The sequence below is a fragment of the Alligator mississippiensis genome, chromosome 4 (assembly GCF_030867095.1).
Source record: "Alligator mississippiensis isolate rAllMis1 chromosome 4, rAllMis1, whole genome shotgun sequence".
NCBI classification, from domain to species: domain Eukaryota; kingdom Metazoa; phylum Chordata; order Crocodylia; family Alligatoridae; genus Alligator; species Alligator mississippiensis.
The window spans coordinates 231995699-232012050 of NC_081827.1; the positions used below are offsets into that span (position 1 = coordinate 231995699).

A 16352-nucleotide genomic window follows, 5' to 3' on the forward strand; every position below is an offset into this window, starting at 1 on the left:
CAGTGACCGTCTTTATTAGAGACTCATATTCACAGTTCTTGCATGTCAGACTGTTGAGCCTCCCTGGGCATATAAACTGCTTTAAAGTACCATTAAGAATAGGAAGAAGCAAGACAACACACCAGAGAATACCGGATCTACCTATTTGTGCCCAGATACAGCAAGATGACATATCCAGATGCACCATTCTACGGAGACATCAGAAAAGAAGCTTCAGCTCTTACATTTACCATAATTTAGGGGAATTGCTTATAATTTAGGGGACTTGTTTACTTTTCTTATGTTTAACAGGAAAAATATAAAGTAGAAAATCAATTAAATATCTGTCCCCAGAGCACAAGATTACATACAAATCCTTAATTTTAAAGTTATGTTGTTTCCTTTCTTTCAGCCAGTACATAAAGGTATATAAAGAAAATCAATCCCACATGATTGTTTTTAATAATTATGTTTTCCCACCTCCATGCAAACTGATACTACAGACATTGCAAGGTATACTTGGAAAAGTATGCTGTTTGGAGGCATTGATTAAAAGTACTACTCTGATCCTGTTCAATGTTTGTGGGTAGTAGAGGTTGCTAATCAACACCCAGTAACTTTCTGTGATTGTTGTTCAAAGTGACAGGAATTCATGCATTCTTTTGCTATAGCAGATCAGTCATTTTCCTCATCATTGGCAATCCCCTGCAGTTGAGGATGATTGTCTTCCATGATTGCCTTATCTGTGGGTCTGAAGATGCCTGACAAGGCCTACCTGAGATAAACAGGTTCTGTTTGCAACTCAGGCACGTGTTTCTTTATGGGGTGGGTGGCTCTGGATTCTTGGTTTGATCCATTAATGCTGTTTCTCCCACTCCCACTTTTTCATCTTCTGTTGTTGCCATGAAGTTCCAAAGTACTGAGATCCTTACAGCAGACTCTTTCTCCATTTGGCATGGTCTTGCAGCAATAGTACCCCATGAGTTGATGTTGATGTTGCATTTTTTCAAGCTGGCCTTGAGGGCATCTGTAACAGGGAACCCTAGCCCTGTTACCAGAAAGCAGGCCCTTTAAGACCAGAACTTTCCGGGCACAGCCTGCTGGCAGGGTAGGGGTTAAAAGCTGAGCCTTGCTGGCTAGTCAGGTGACTGGAAGGGGGCAAGTCAGAACTATAAAAACCCTGGGGTTGGCAGCAGTTCTCAGGCAGCAGCTAGTGGGGAAGGAGTTTGTGCATAAGAGCTCCATGGAGATGCTTGGCTGCCTGTCTAGGTGCTTTAGGGGGAACTCCTGATGACTTCCAGAGAAGCTGCAGCAGCCCCACAAGGAGGAGCATAGCAGACAGCGGGAAGTAGGAGCACAGAGCCATGAAAAAATGTAAGCTGGCATACTTCCTTCTTTAATTTTTATTTTTTTGAGGTTATAGCTCATGGACTTACTGTTTTGTATTTTGACTGATGGTTTGTGGTCGAGGCTGTAGAGGAGGAGGAGACCTCATTGGCACCTTGGGGCACAGTCATAAAAGGCCAAAGGGCCTAATGCACTAGTGGGTACAGCTGTACAGGGCCAGTAGCCCAGAGCTGCTTGCAGCACTTTGAAGTTGGGTCCCAGTAGGGGGATCTTGGCTAGTAGCCCGAGCTATAAGAAAGGGACAAGCCTGAGGAGGCAGAAGATCCAACAACTTGGCATCCAGGGGCGCAGAGTAAAAGGGGGCCAGAAGGCCTGGCACCATAGTGAAAGCAAAAGGAGGGGCATGGGCCCAGAGAGGATTAAGGAGCCAGAGCCTCAGTCAAATCCTACCTAGTGGGTTTAAGCTGGTAGACCTAGCTGGAGAAAGATGAGGGGACAAAGCCTGTGGTGACTGAGAACCCCAACATAGAAGTACAATAGGCAGTCTCCCGCTTGTACGAATATTTAAATAATATTTACATCAAGATGTGGCAGGCGAGTAAAGGCGGGGTACAAGACGAAAGATAGAAGCAAAACATTAAGAGACTTCAAGGGTGCCCCTCATAGGCCACTAAAATGCTGCTGTGGAAGTCAACCTGTTACAGCATCCTTGAAGTGCTTTCTCTAGCCTCCTCCTGAGCGTAGGCCTTGACTGAGCTGGTAGAATAAAACTTGCTTCAGGGATCTGGAGTTGGACATCTGGATGATGTGGCTGGCCCAGTCAAGTTGATGTCAGATGGTCATCGCCCTGATACTCATGGTATTTGCTTGTGAGAGGTTACTAATATTGGTGCATCTGTCTATCGAGTGGATTCAAAGGATCTTCTACAGGCAGCGTTAATAGTACTTCTCCAGCAACTTGAAATGTGTCCTGTACGTTGTCCACATCTCAACTCCATACCATGAGGTTGGGATTACAACAGCTTGATAAACCATGACCTCAGTTTTTAACCTGATTCACAACCTTCAAACCCCTGATTCCTCAGGCATCCGAAGCGTGCATTTGCACATTTCAGGCAATGCTGGATTTCTTCATCAATGTCAGCCTTCTGTGACAGATGGCTTCTGAGGTACAGGAAATACTCAGCATTTTCCAGAGTCTCATCATAAATCTGAATTACTGAATCAGGGGACTGCTCATTTAAAGCCTATTAATGGGGAGTATCTTAGTCTTCTGTATGTTAAGTGTCAGTCTCATTTTCTTGTATGCCTTGGTAAAGATGTCAACAATTGCCTAAAGATCTGCTTCTGAGCGAATGCACACAACAGCATCATCAGTGTACTGGAGCTTGGTGATTGAGGTCGGAGTGATCTTGGCTTTATCTTAGGGTCGGCTGAGGTTAAATGGCTTACCGTCCATTTGGTAGTTTAGGTCCACTCTGACTGGAAGCTTGTTGGTGGTCAGATGTATGTAAGGAATGTTGAGAAGAGAGTTGGAGTAATGATGCAGCCTTGCTTTAACTCCCTTCTTAAGGGATCTTTGTTATAACCATTACTGAGGACTGCTGTTCACATACTGTCATCTAGTAGGTCAAGAATAATGATGTACAGTGGGCATTTATACTTCAGAAGGATTCCTCCACAGAGCTTTTTGGTTGACAGAGTTGAAGATTTTCATGAGGTCAAAGTAGAAATGTTTATGTTGCTCCTTGCATTTTTCCTGGCACTGGTGAACAGTGAAGATCATGTTGGTTGTGTCTCTTGATGCTCCAAACCAGTGGTTTCCAACCTGTAGTCTGTGGACCCCTGGGGGTCTGCAGATTATGTCTGAGGTATCTGTGAAACATTGCTACAATCAATTAGAAGGTATTCACATACATACACTTACAATTCAAAGGTGTCTGCATCTCCATTTGAAATTTTTTAGGGGTCCACAAATGAAAAAAGGTTGAAAACCACTACCCTAAACCCACACTGAAATTCTGGGAGGAGCGTTTCAGCAAATGGAAGGAGACAATTCAGGAGAGTTCTGGCTGTAATCTTTCCTGTGGTAGACCACAAGGCAATCCCAGAGTCAGACTTGTCTCCTTTTTTGAATACTTTAACAATCATGATGTCCTAGAGGTCATCTGGGATTTCTTCATTAATCCAGATCCTAAAGATGAGTGCATGGAGCTGTGTTGTGAGCTCTTCTGCCCCCTGCTTGAAGATTTCAGCTGGAATTCCATCTGTTACAGATGCCTTGTCTTTCTTCATCTGCTTGATGGCTTTCCTCACCTCATCAAGGATTGGAGGGATTCTGAGATCATCTCTGACTAGTTGTTGCAAGATGGAATTGAGAATACTTTTGTTAACAACAGAGTCACATTTCAGGAGGTCTTCAAAGTGCTCCTTTCAATGGGCATTGATGACTACCCTTTCCTTGATTAGGTCTCCACTGTCAATAATTCTCAAGAGGATTGGTCCCTGAGTTTTTGGACCATAGATGGCTTTGGTGGCACTGAGGAAAGTGTGCATATCATGGATGTCAGCGAGATGTTGAATCTCCTTAGCCTTGTCTTGCCACCATCTGTTCTTCATATTACAGGTAATTCTTGGGACCCGTGCCTTGGCTTGTTGGTGATTCAGTTTCTTTTGCTTGAAGTTGATGTTCTGCCAAGCACAAAAGGCCTTGTGTTTGTGATCAATCGGTGCTTGGATCTCCTGGTCATTCTCATTCTCATGAGATGTTTCCTGGTAGAGAATCCAAGTGTCTCTTTGCAGGCTCTAATGACAGTGGAGTTGAAGGCACCGCAAGCACTGCTGACATTCTCCCATTTCTGTTGATATGAATTTGCTAGTTTTTTGTTGAGGCATTGTTGGAAGAGATCTTGCTTGATTGGGTCTTTGAGTCCTTCAGTGTCGGCATTGCTTCTGTTCGGCTGCTGTTTCGGAGCCAGTTTGAGTGACATAATGCAGCGTACGTGTGGGTGATCAGTCCAGCTATCATCAGCTCCTAGTACATCTTGAGTGAGGTAGGCATCTTTGTGATCACAGGCATGAACAATAATGTAGTAAATTAAGTGCCAGTGCTTAGATTGCAGGTGTTGCTATGGTGTCTTGTTCTTGCTTTTCTGGTGGAACAGGGTGCTGGTGCTGGTGAGTCTATGTTTTGCACATTTTATCAAGAGGAGGATGCTGTTGGAATTAACATTTTACACTCCTGCCTTGCCGATGGTCCCATTCCTGAGGTTAGAGTGCCTTTCAACTCTGGCTTTGAAATTGCTGAGCAGAATAAATCTGTTTCTCTCCAGAACATCAGAAAGGACTTGATCAAGGTCAGTGTAGAATTCCTTGTTGGTTTTGTCAGCAGTCAAGAGCCAGGGCTTACACACTGATGACAGTGGAGTATTGGCATCCTGCCAATTTAAGATGAAGAGTCACAAGGCACTCATTAATTCCAATAGGGAACTTGTTGAGTTGGTTTCTGAGTTCATTCTTAATGGTAAAGCCAACTCGTAGAAGTTGGTGTTCTCCTTCCTGTTTACCTTTCTAGAAGAGGGTATAACTGCCTCCCTGTTTTTTGAGCTGCTTATCTCCCGCTCACTGAGTCTTGCTGAGTGCAGTGATGTCAGTGTATGTTGCCCAAGTTCTTAAGCCACGAATGCAGTACAGTGCTGTGGGCATTCACTGTTAGGATTGTCCATAAGGGTCCTGATGTTCCATGTCCCAAAATTAATTGTTGATTTTGACTGCAGACACAGTTATCCAGTCAGGAAAAAGGTAGGCAAACTATGTTTAGGGCACCTTTTCTAGCCTTTTCCCCATGTGGGGTGAACAGAGCAGAGCCTAAAAAGGGCTGCTCAGTTGCAATTACAGTGGCTGAATTGCACTCCTGCTGACGAAGTGCTAGATGACCTTCTTGTAACTGCCGCCTTTATGCCAGTTCATGACTAGGAGCTTCTAGACCTCACAGTCCTGCTTGCATCATTCCTAGCTGGTTGTCAAAGGGCTTAAAAGATGTGCTAAAGCTGTTTTCATGGAAGTCTCCTATGCAAGATTTTTTTTTTTCATGGAGAAGTTGCTGCATACCAGCTTCCACAGTTCTTGACAGAACAGGACCTTGATCCAATGTCAAGAAGGCCAAGACAACTGGTGATCTTGTCCTGCTGCAGTCTTCATCTGCCTTTGCAGCCATTGAGATTCTCACATCTTTTTCCACCTGCTGTGCTGGTCAGGACTTGAAGACTCATGGCTGGGGGCTGGCACAGGCTTTTTACAGTGGTGGTGCATACTCTCCAGCACACTCCCTACCACATCTTGTTCTTGGTCCGTGACTGCTGCCACTGCTTGGTCCACAACTGCTTATTCATCAGAGTTACCCCTGCTTAGTTCTCATCTAACTTTCCCTGAAGGTCATTCCTCTATCTACCATCTGTGGACACACTGCAGCACAGCTCTTCCTCCAGAATCATCAGCATTTACCTAACTACAGTTTAAATGGCTTAAGTTAAGCTATTACTGGGTGCCTGCAGATGTGTGCAGAGGCTGCTCTGACATGCTGCAATTACTTGATTAATTGAGTCTGCCAGAGTGTGCTAATTAGTGTACCTCCAGCAACCTCTGTGCCTCGTGTATCAGCACTTCCATGCTTCAAAATGGCGGCAGGGGCATTTTAACTAAAGTTTGTTTGATGAGCTGTAGTTAAAGTGTCTCTACTGCCATTTTGAAGTTGGGGACACTGATACATGAGATGCTGTGGGAGCGTTAATTATAGTGCACCCTTCCACTTCCAGAGCACATGTAAAAACACCCACTATTTCTTGATATGTAGTAGAATTGGATAGAACTAGAGTAAAAAAATAAGATAAAATAAGAAATTTGATTAAGTAAGACAACAGACTTTTTTTTCATATAAAGATGCAGACTTTTCTGAAAGGAAGATATTCAAACTATAGTGACTAAGGCCATAGAAATATATGAATAGATGCAAAGATACACAATTGAATAAGATGAGCAGTAGACATGAGCTAATAATTTGGCCACTGGGTTGGGAGCCAGAGAATCGTGAGTGCTACTTCTGTAACCTTAGAGAAGCCATACCCCTGGACAAGCTGCCTGCAGTTCCTTCCCATGACCCACCCCAGTCCCAAGGTCCTATTCACTTCATCTCCTACACCTGCCCCTGCCCTACTCCCTGCCTTACTGTGGGGGCTTCGATCTGCTCCCCTGCCCCTTCCTGTCCACAGAGTTACCTGCTGGGCACTGCTCCATATGCCCCTGAGATGCATTCCTGTAGGGTTACCATATTTCCTGTTTCAAAAAAGGGGACACCTGTGGGGGGAGGTGATATGATTGTATGAAGGGCAGTATGCCCATGCCCTGCCTTTGCCCCCCTTTGCCTCTCATTCCCAAGCCACAGCCCCTCCGGCCCTGCTGCTGCCCTTCACTCCTGACCCACCCGCATCCTGCCAGGGCACGTGCAAGTCCCTCCTCCTCGGGCTCCAGACCCCCCTCTTCCCCCCCCCCACCAGGCTCCAAACCCTATACATACACCCACCGACCCCAACACTTTCACAAATATCCCCCCCCACACACACCCACCCCCAACCATACAAAGTACCTGCATAATTTTACATAATTTTGAGTTTTTCTTTGCATCATTTTGAGTTTTTAGATGTGTGATTAAAATTGCTAGTAATTGCGACTAAATTTTTAAATCACGCAACTAATTATGATCAAATTTTTTAATCGTTTGACAACCCTAGTACTAATGTAGATCAATACTAATTAAATTATTATTTTTAACAATGAACCAGATAAAAATATATATAATGGGTTAATATTTTGCAAAATGTTGGAAGGCTGCTTTGTTTCCCATTTAGCAGGGTTGGCCGCTTTGTTTCAGAATTTTAAAGTTCATACCTGTAAGATTTATATATTTAACATGTTTTTTCTTTCTCCAAATCCTCTGTTGCATTTTTGTGGCATTCTCTGTCCTTCTGTTTAGTCCCCTATCTCCCAGTGTCAGCAATCCTAGATGTGACAGTTGTTGCAATGCAAGCTGCCTTTCTTTCTACGTGTTATTTTTTCTTCCTTTCGTTTGGTGCTGGAGCTAGAGGCCTATATTCCAAAAGCAAATGAAATAAAATGGTCCATCAATATGTATTCCACTTAAAATTGTATTGTGTATACATATAAAAGGGGACACCTGTGGGGGGAGGTGATATGATTGTATGAAGGGCAGTATGCCCATGCCCTGCCTTTGCCCCCTCCTTGCCTCTCATTCCCAAGCCACAGCCCCTCCGGCCCTGCTGCTGCCCTTCACTCCTGACCCACCCGCATCCTGCCAGGGCATGTGGAAGTCCCTCCTCCCTGGGCTCCAGGCCCCCCTGCTTCCCCCCCTGGCTCCAAACCCTATACATAGGGTCGGACTCGATGATCTATTGTGGTCCCTTCTGACCCGAGCATCTATGAATCTAGCATCTATGAATCTATATAAATTAATAAGCTCATGATATTGTCCATGCATATTTCAAAGCTTGCTTAATATAGCATGAGAACTAAGAACTAATATAGCACTAGAACTTTCTTTTCAAGCTCTACCATTTGTAGTCTGTACTAGAAATACTTTGGGATCTATCTTTCTTGTGATAGATGCTTAATTCTACCCAGGATGAAATTAACTATTTTTGGAAAGTTTTTGTAGAATTTTGTTTGGCCACTCTTCAGTTTTCCAGATATTGGAAGACTATTTATTTTTGAGATCTCCTCTCATTCTACCATTTTCTTTTGAAACAGGACATGGTTATAGTCCTCAGCAACTGTGAGATCTCCTGAGTTTCAAAATAATTGATTGCAACGTGTCAGTGATTGAAAACAGTCTATATCAGGGGTGGGCAAAATGACAGATCCAACTGGCCAGACTCCATTTCCCAGCAGCCCCTGCATACGTTGCTCTAGCTTGTCTCCATGGAGACTCCAAAAGCTGTAGGGCCATGACAACATGGGTCCTGGGTCTCCAGGGAGACCAGCCAAAGCGGCATTGGCGAGGTATGGCTGGATGGAGAGCTGCTCCAGGGCTGGAGCTAGGATTTTGTGGTGGTGTCAGCATGGGCTGGAGCTGGGGCCTTTGCCCTGGAGCAGCTCCCTGCTTAGTCACATACCCTGCCACGGCCACTTGAGACAGTTTCCATGGAGTCTTAAGGAATTACAGCTCCATGCTGTCACAGCTCCACCACTCCTGAGGTCTCCATAGAGACCAGCCAGAGTGATGTGGCAGGGGCTGCTGGGAGTCTACTGCGGGCCTGATCCAGTCCGTGGGCTGGGCTTTGCCCACCCTGGGCACATCCAGGTGAGCACGTACATGCCTGTTGTGGTGCCTCAAAGCAGTTTGAGACACTTCAAGAGGCACGGTGGAACCAAAACAAGTTTTCTGCACTGTGTATTTGCAGTGCCAACTCTAAATTTGATACCGAGATATCCTGGTATCAAAAAACATGCGGGGAACAAAAGTGGCACAGGGCACAGTATGCCCTGAGGCAACCAGAGGCTGAGTCCTTCAAGGCACCTGGCCAGAGCAGCTCTATGCTTTCCCCTGCTTCCCCAGCACAGTGCCTCAGTGTGCTGGGGCAAATAGGAGCAGGGCAAGGCTTCAGCGTGACCCAGACCCAGGTGCCGTCCCCAGTAAGTAGGGATGTGGGGGTGGGGAAGTTGTGTGTGGGGGGACTGTGTGCGTGTGAGGGGACTGATGCGGGGGGTCCCCTGCCTGCCTTCGGGATGTTGCACAGCACTCTCAGCAGCAGCTGGGTGCTCAGGGCCTGCTGGTGGCAGAGCGGGCCCCCCCCCCACCTCCCCGCATCACAGTGTGGCCATGGCTGCCTCAGACTGAGCTCTGCCTGTGTCATGGCATGACCCCAGCCATCTCAGACCTAGCACTGCCTGTGCCATGTGTGCCTTCAGCCAGGACCGGGCCACTCTTGCTGTGACCTGGGGTCCCGGCACCACACATAGGGGCCGTGGTTTGATTTGGACCAGGTCCTGCCTCCGTGGAGCCAGCCCCGCCCAATGGTGTGTGGGGCACTTGGAAGCAGGACCCAACCCAGCCCAACACATGGACAGGAGCCGCAGGTGGTGGCAGGAGCCGTCCTGGTCCTGTTCAAAGATGTGTACTAGCAGGGTAGGCTGGCCCGGGTCTCAGAAGCTCCTGAGAGCAAGTAGCCCTGAGCTGTTCACCAGGGCAAATTTTTATAGTGCTGAGAGCAGCACAGGTGCTGGCCCCAGCCTTCAGTTCCCCCTGGCTGCAGATCTGGGAGGAGCTGGGAATAATCAGTTTGTCTTAAGTGGCACAACTTACCACACACCAAAGTGCATGTTCAGGCACATGTGCTGAGGCACAAATCTCTGGCACAAATTTGTGCCACTGCTATTTGTGTTGCTGCAAGCGCACATACCTGCATGTGTGGATGTGCCCCCTTGGTCTACATCTAGAGTAAACTGTGACATTCCTCATGGATTTACTTCTGAATATTAGCTCGTGTGCTATCTCCATATTCCAGCCTGAGTAACTTCTGAGTGATAAATATCATTGAGTGGCATGTAACTCCTTTATATACTCATATATGAGCCACTTTACAGCATCAGCATTGATTAAGTTGTGAGGAAATCTCTGCCGAACTTTTGAGAAAGTGGGTCTCACTATTGTGGAAGCTTATTATCTAGATAATCCATCAAAAACTTGGTTTCAAGTAATGATTTTGAGAGAAGAACTGAAACTTTGAGTTTGACCAGCCATTCCACATGGATCTAGTGAGCAGAACGAAACACACTGGTTGATACATTGTCAATAGCCTGTGTTGTGGAGCAACTGAGCTTCTATATTCTGGTGGAACCTTCTTGCCTTGGTATAGAAATGTATAATATTCAGGTGGAGAGATTTAGCTTGCATAATTACAAATATAACATTATATAGTATTTTAAAGTTTGACTATTCCTTATAAAAAAAGAAAAGAAAAGGGTAAAATACAAAATATTTTTAACTTGATGGAGTTTTTAAATTATGGTTATAACTGCAAATTTAGTTACCTACATTGGACATTCTGGTTTGTTTTATATTAATGCAGAATGTCAAATCTAACATGCGAATAAGATGGCTAAATAATGTTTTTTTGTGGCCTTTGAATTTCCAGTAATTTTTGTGTATAAAATTTGAATTGTTATGTTTCATTAACACAGCTTTATAAACAATAAATCTACCTTTTTAAAAAGGTACATACATATTAAAAAAGTTTTAATGAACATATGATTTCTTCTATACTTTTTTTTTTTTTAATCTGTACTGTTGCCTGATACTGACAGACTTCTGATAGGGATCATATGCCTCTAAAAAAGAGAACTTCCTCGAGCAATATATCGACATGAAAACAGTTTGGGGAGAGCTACATTCTCTCATTCACGTTTCATTTTGGCACATTGTAGAAGCAGGTAGCATATCTACTACCTGCTGTTGAAAGTGTTGAAGATACTGAATTATTTATTCCATCTTCTACACTATCCAAAATCATTTTGGGTAGTTTGACACATCTCGGTCTTCCATATGGATACTTCATGGTGATAGAGTTGCCAGCTGCTCAGGTTTGTGACAGTCTCAGTTTTTCAAGGACTGTGTTAGTTTTTTTTGGAGAATCCTGCTTTTCTAAGATAGCCTTTTTTATGCAGCAGTTACAACCTTTAGGGTAGACATTTTGGGGTGCCAGGGTTTTTGAAAATGTTAGCTAACACAGAATAATCTGTCACAAAATGTTTTAAAGGCATTGAGTGTTTACTTTAGAATTTTAGACATTCTGAAATGAAATCTGAGCAAAATTGATGTTACAAAATGTTTAAATCCATTTGTCATAAAAAACATGCTCCTATCTGCAGCTATATTCACATTTGCAGACAGGGTTTGAAGCCCAATCTGTAAAACTGGCATTTAAAACAATGAACCCTGACATGGTTGGGACAGAAGCAGTTTGATGGATTCTGGAATTGTGAAACTGTTTAATAAGGTAATTGAGATCCTATTCCTTGTGTGCTCTTGGAGTACACAAGATGCAGTGGAAGTCTCTTGGGCAGATCTTCTGTCCTAAAAAGTATCAGGCTTTTAAATGGGGGAGAGCAGAGGTTTGGGTAAAACTAAAAAACAATCAACCTTGGCCTTAATTTACTCCACTTACATGAATTTAAGGCTCATTAGAACTTTGTGGGTTTTTTTTTTTACAGGTTTTGAATATCCTCCAGAATTTGGAGGGGTGGCAGGGCAGGGGTGTGGACAGTATTTTTGTTGCTGTATTTCTGTATTATACAGTTGGCCTTATTTCATTGGATAGGTGTTTTTATTCATGATAAGGTCCTTGAGATAGGATTAGTAAAGGTTGTGGGACTGGCAGAGAGCTGTGGCTCCGTTTCTGGAAAACATCAGATTTTATCTGCCTCTTCAGCTGCAGGTAGACCAATGCCTCCCTGTTGCAGTTAAAAGTGGGGGGAAGGGGCTGGGGCATGGAGGGAAGTAGTTTACAATTTCTAGATGTAAGTATCTGACCTATCAGTAGACAGCATTTTCTTAAATCTTCTAGTCCTTGGGACTCTCCATGTGTTCCTGCTTTCCCATGAAGAATGCAGCGTGACAGAGAGGGAAGGCCCATGGCCAGAATGTGCTTGTATGGTGATCTATTCCTGTACTGTGGAGATACAGGCATCTCTGAAATGTCAGGCTTTATTTACTTCAGCTTCTGTCTCTTTCTCTCTCTCCCACATCTCTTAAGATGGTATCCCCCACTACTGCAAGCAGGCTAGTGACTCCCTTTAAACCTCCATGGCTGGTAGGGTTCAGTCTATATCCAGCCCACATCCAGGAATCTCCCTTGGACAAAATGTAAGACCCCTGGAAGTCTCTTTCTGGGCTAATTCAGCAAACTCTAAAACTCTGGTTTTGAACCCTTTCTGTCATGGCAACAAACCCCCTCAAAAGGTTAGCCACAATGCTCCTTCTTCTCCCGGTCCTCTAGGTTTGAATTTTCTTCCTATTCCCATCTCACGACAGAGGAAGAAGACAGGTGATACAGAATAAGAATTAAAACATCTCAGAAATGTTCATTCCCTTCTAATCAGCACAATAAAAAAACAGTAATCGAAGAAATAGAGCTCTCACTTTTATCTTCGGAAGAGTAGGATTCCTCTACAAAGCACTAGGAGAGGTACAAACAAAAATTAGTTTTTTTATGGACCATACAAATATGCAGATTGCAGATTGAGAGAGATTCCTTGGTGAGGGTTCTCCTGCTCATCTTCAGAGTGCAGCAGGGCAAGGACAGATCTTTCTTTCCTGCTCTCTCTTGGAGCATAATTCGGTGGATAAACATCACTAACAGGTCTTCATGACGACCCTTTCTGAGTGTAACATGCACTAAAGTAATGGTGAAAAGGCCCAGCCACAGGCAGGTCCTGAAAACCATCCATCCCCCAAGAGAATGTTCCTTGCTTGAGAGAGGAAAACAAGCAGTTCAAGCGAGACTTTGAGACTTATATGGTGAAATACCAAAACAGAGAAAAAGAAGGGGAAAAACTGTTTCAGGCAAGAGCATCATCAGTATTTTATGTATTTTAAACTACAGTTACGAGATCTGGAGCTTGCCTAACCAGAGGTGTATATCCTTTCTCAGATACCCTGGAAAGGTTGAATGGTGGAGTTGAGATTTTTTGCCTGACCTAAAATACTAGTTATTGGGCTGAACTGCTGGTGTGTGTCCTAACTATTCCACTGTCATTCTTAAGTTTTGCTCTGGGGTGTACTGCTCTAATGTATAGACATTTATACACATAGGATTAATCGAGTCTGCTTTGCACATCAGCTGAGGCGCCCAGTGCTGCATTTTGTGCATTTGTATAAATGGTGAAATGTGCATCAGCTCTGAGAAAATGGTGGTGCACTTTTGAATTAAAACACCTTTGATACAAATGTGTACAAATGCCCTAAGATACTGCTCTCAGTTTCTGAAACAGGTTATTATGCCTTTTATCCACCTCTCTTCCCCAACAGATGGGTATGGATGGATTAGAGGGATAGTAGCCCAGATGTGGAAGTACTAGCAGCAGCGTTCCCTCTAAGCTGTGCGGCGTGCGTGGCTGCGTAGGCATGCTCATGCTGTGCTGCCAGGTATGCCAGCGCCGCTGCACATCTTAGAGGGAATGCTGACTAGCAGGTAGTAAAGGGCCTCTTATCCCACCAATTCTTTCTTTCTAACCTGTGATCTATAAGGCTAGACATTAACATTTATTTTGATATCACTACCAAAGATATATGTGCTGATTTCCACTAGTCATGGCTTTGCTGCTTCTGCCTTATAGATTCATAGATTCATAGATGTTAGGGTCGGAAGGGACCTCAATAGATCATCGAGTCCGACCCCCTGCATAAGCAGGAAAGAGTGCTGGGTCTAGATGACCCCAGCTAGATACTCATCTAACCTCCTCTTGAAGACCCCCAGGGTAGGGGAGAGCACCACCTTCCTTGGGAGCCCGTTCCAGACCTTGGCCACTCGAACTGTGAAGAAGTTCTTCCTAATGTCCAATCTAAATCTGCTCTCTGCTAGCTTGTGGCCATTGTTTCTTGTAACCCCCGGGGGCGCCTTGGTGAATAAATACTCACCAATTCCCTTCTGTGCCCCCGTGATGAACTTAAAGGCAGCCACAAGGTCGCCTCTCAACCTTCTCTTGCGGAGGCTGAAAAGGTCCAGTTTCTCTAGTCTCTCCTCGTAGGGCTTGGTCTGCAGGCCCTTAACCATACGAGTTGCCCTTCTCTGGACCCTCTCCAGGTTATCCGCATCCCTCTTGAAGTGTGGCGCCCAGAATTGCACGCAGTACTCCAACTGCGGTCTGACCAGCGCCCGATAGAGGGGAAGTATCACCTCCCTGGACCTGTTCGTCATGCATCTGCTGATGCACGATAAAGTGCCATTGGCTTTTCTCATGGCTTCGTCACACTGCCAACTCATGTTCATCTTGGAGTCCACTAGGACTCCAAGATCCCTTTCCACCTCTGTGCCACCCAGCAGGTCATTCCCTAGGCTGTAGGTGTGCTGGACATTTTTCCTCCCTAGGTGCAGCACTTTGCATTTCTCCTTGTTGAACTGCATCCTGTTGAATGTAGAAAGTGTGGGCTTCTGTGTGGACTTCTGTGAAAGTGTGGGCTTCTGAATAGATAGACCCTTCACAGGCAGCCAACTGCAGGTAGACACATTGTCTTCCATCTACTTTGGTTTTGAAAATATTTGGGGAACATCAGACATACAAAAATAAAATCTGATACCTTAAATGAGAGATCCATAAAGAAATAAAAGTCAAGATTGAGACCTCAAACTACATAACCATTGCTATCTACACATCTATTTATAACCAGTGCACATCAGTAAATGGGAAACACCATATTTCCATTTCCCTGTTCAGTAGCTCAGATTTTTTTAGGCTTTAATCTCAGAGCAAAACATATCTTTTCCCTTCAGTATAGCATCAGCTTCACAAGCGTTTGTGAAAATGCAGGTAGCATTCATAGAAACTTTCAATAACATTCACTCTCTTTCTTATGCACACCTTATCTAAAGTCAGTCACCATTCAGACAAAAAGGATGCTAGTAAGCTATGTTTTTTGTCAAAATCAGTTAACTGATTCAGCTGATTTGCCATCTTGGTGAGTAGTGTACATCAAGTGCTGGTAATGTTTCAAAAGCGATGGGCCTGAAATAAGCTTGGTCTGGGGTAAGCCAGCCTTTCAAATCCAGCCACTGAAATGCTGCAGAAGCCCGAGCTTTGTGGGCCAGAAAGAATCACTCCATGTTCTAGATCTGGCCTGTGGGCCATAGGTGCCAACCCCTACTCAATAGGATTTCTTGTTGCAGGAAAGACAGTGCTTTACCTTTCAAAGGAAGTATCTTTGTATGCTTCTGTCTTGTATCAGATCCTCAGCAAAGTTATTATCTTGAGGAAATTTACTGTGTCATTATTTTGGTGGGTAGGTCCAAGCAGATACAAGTCAAACTTTTAAATAAATCAGGCTGGCAGGACATATACCACCACAGAAGCAAGCCCAAAATAATTGCATTTGGGATCAAGGGCTGTGTAACATACCTGGTCCACACAAGAACAAGCTCAGTATAAGTTGAGGGCAATTGGATGTAGCCTCAAGCCTTTTGTTTCCTTACATAGACCCTTTCATATGTTTGTTTTCTCAAAAAGAATCTTATTGCTTGGTGGCTTGGGCAAATAAGAATATGCAGTAAAATTGCTCCCTACATAATCAAGGGAAAATGAATGTTATATCCAAGAGGCTCAGGAAGCAAATGCTCCATCATCCAGAAAGGAAACTCTAGCCAGAAATGTTTCAAATCCAGGTAAGGGAATTTGGTCTTCCATCAACAGAGCTGCTTGTCTCTCACCTGTATCACAAGATTTCAGTATTCTCATCGTGCTGGTGGAATCCCAAAACCGAGGCAACTTTGTCATAGAGAGTAATGATACATTTTTTTCCTTTTATCATTGAAAAAATGTCTAGTATTCATGCTGGTAATCTCACTCCAGTCAAGAATGCCTTGGTTTTCTGATCCTGGCATATCACAAAGATCTTGTCTGTCTGTAACTGTAGTTTTTAGTAACTCACAAATAGCCAATGCTATGCAAATACTTATTCATAGATCTGAGGAACTCCACCAATATTTATATTTCAGCAATGGGGTTCATTTTCTTGTTAACGTTGCATTTTGCTTTTGTGAACATAGTACATAGTTTTTGTACGCTGTCACTCCAATAATAACTGTTTGGTCTTGATCCCCTCTTTTTATGGACAAAGAAAGGATGATGTAGCCTATGGAGAACAATTGGCTATGAAAGTGAAAAGTGCATCTGTCAGTGATTAATTGAAGGAAAATTTAATTACAAATGAGGGAGAAAATTAGAATCATAGAATCATAGGGCTG

General features: G+C 44.0%; 1 protein-coding gene across 8 annotated transcripts in view; it reads left to right on the forward strand.

The window, feature by feature from the left end:
• GTDC1 (glycosyltransferase like domain containing 1) overlaps positions 1–16352 on the forward strand; it is a 302948-nt gene that overhangs the window by 148274 nt on the left and 138322 nt on the right. The gene's annotated exons all lie outside the window — the stretch shown is intronic.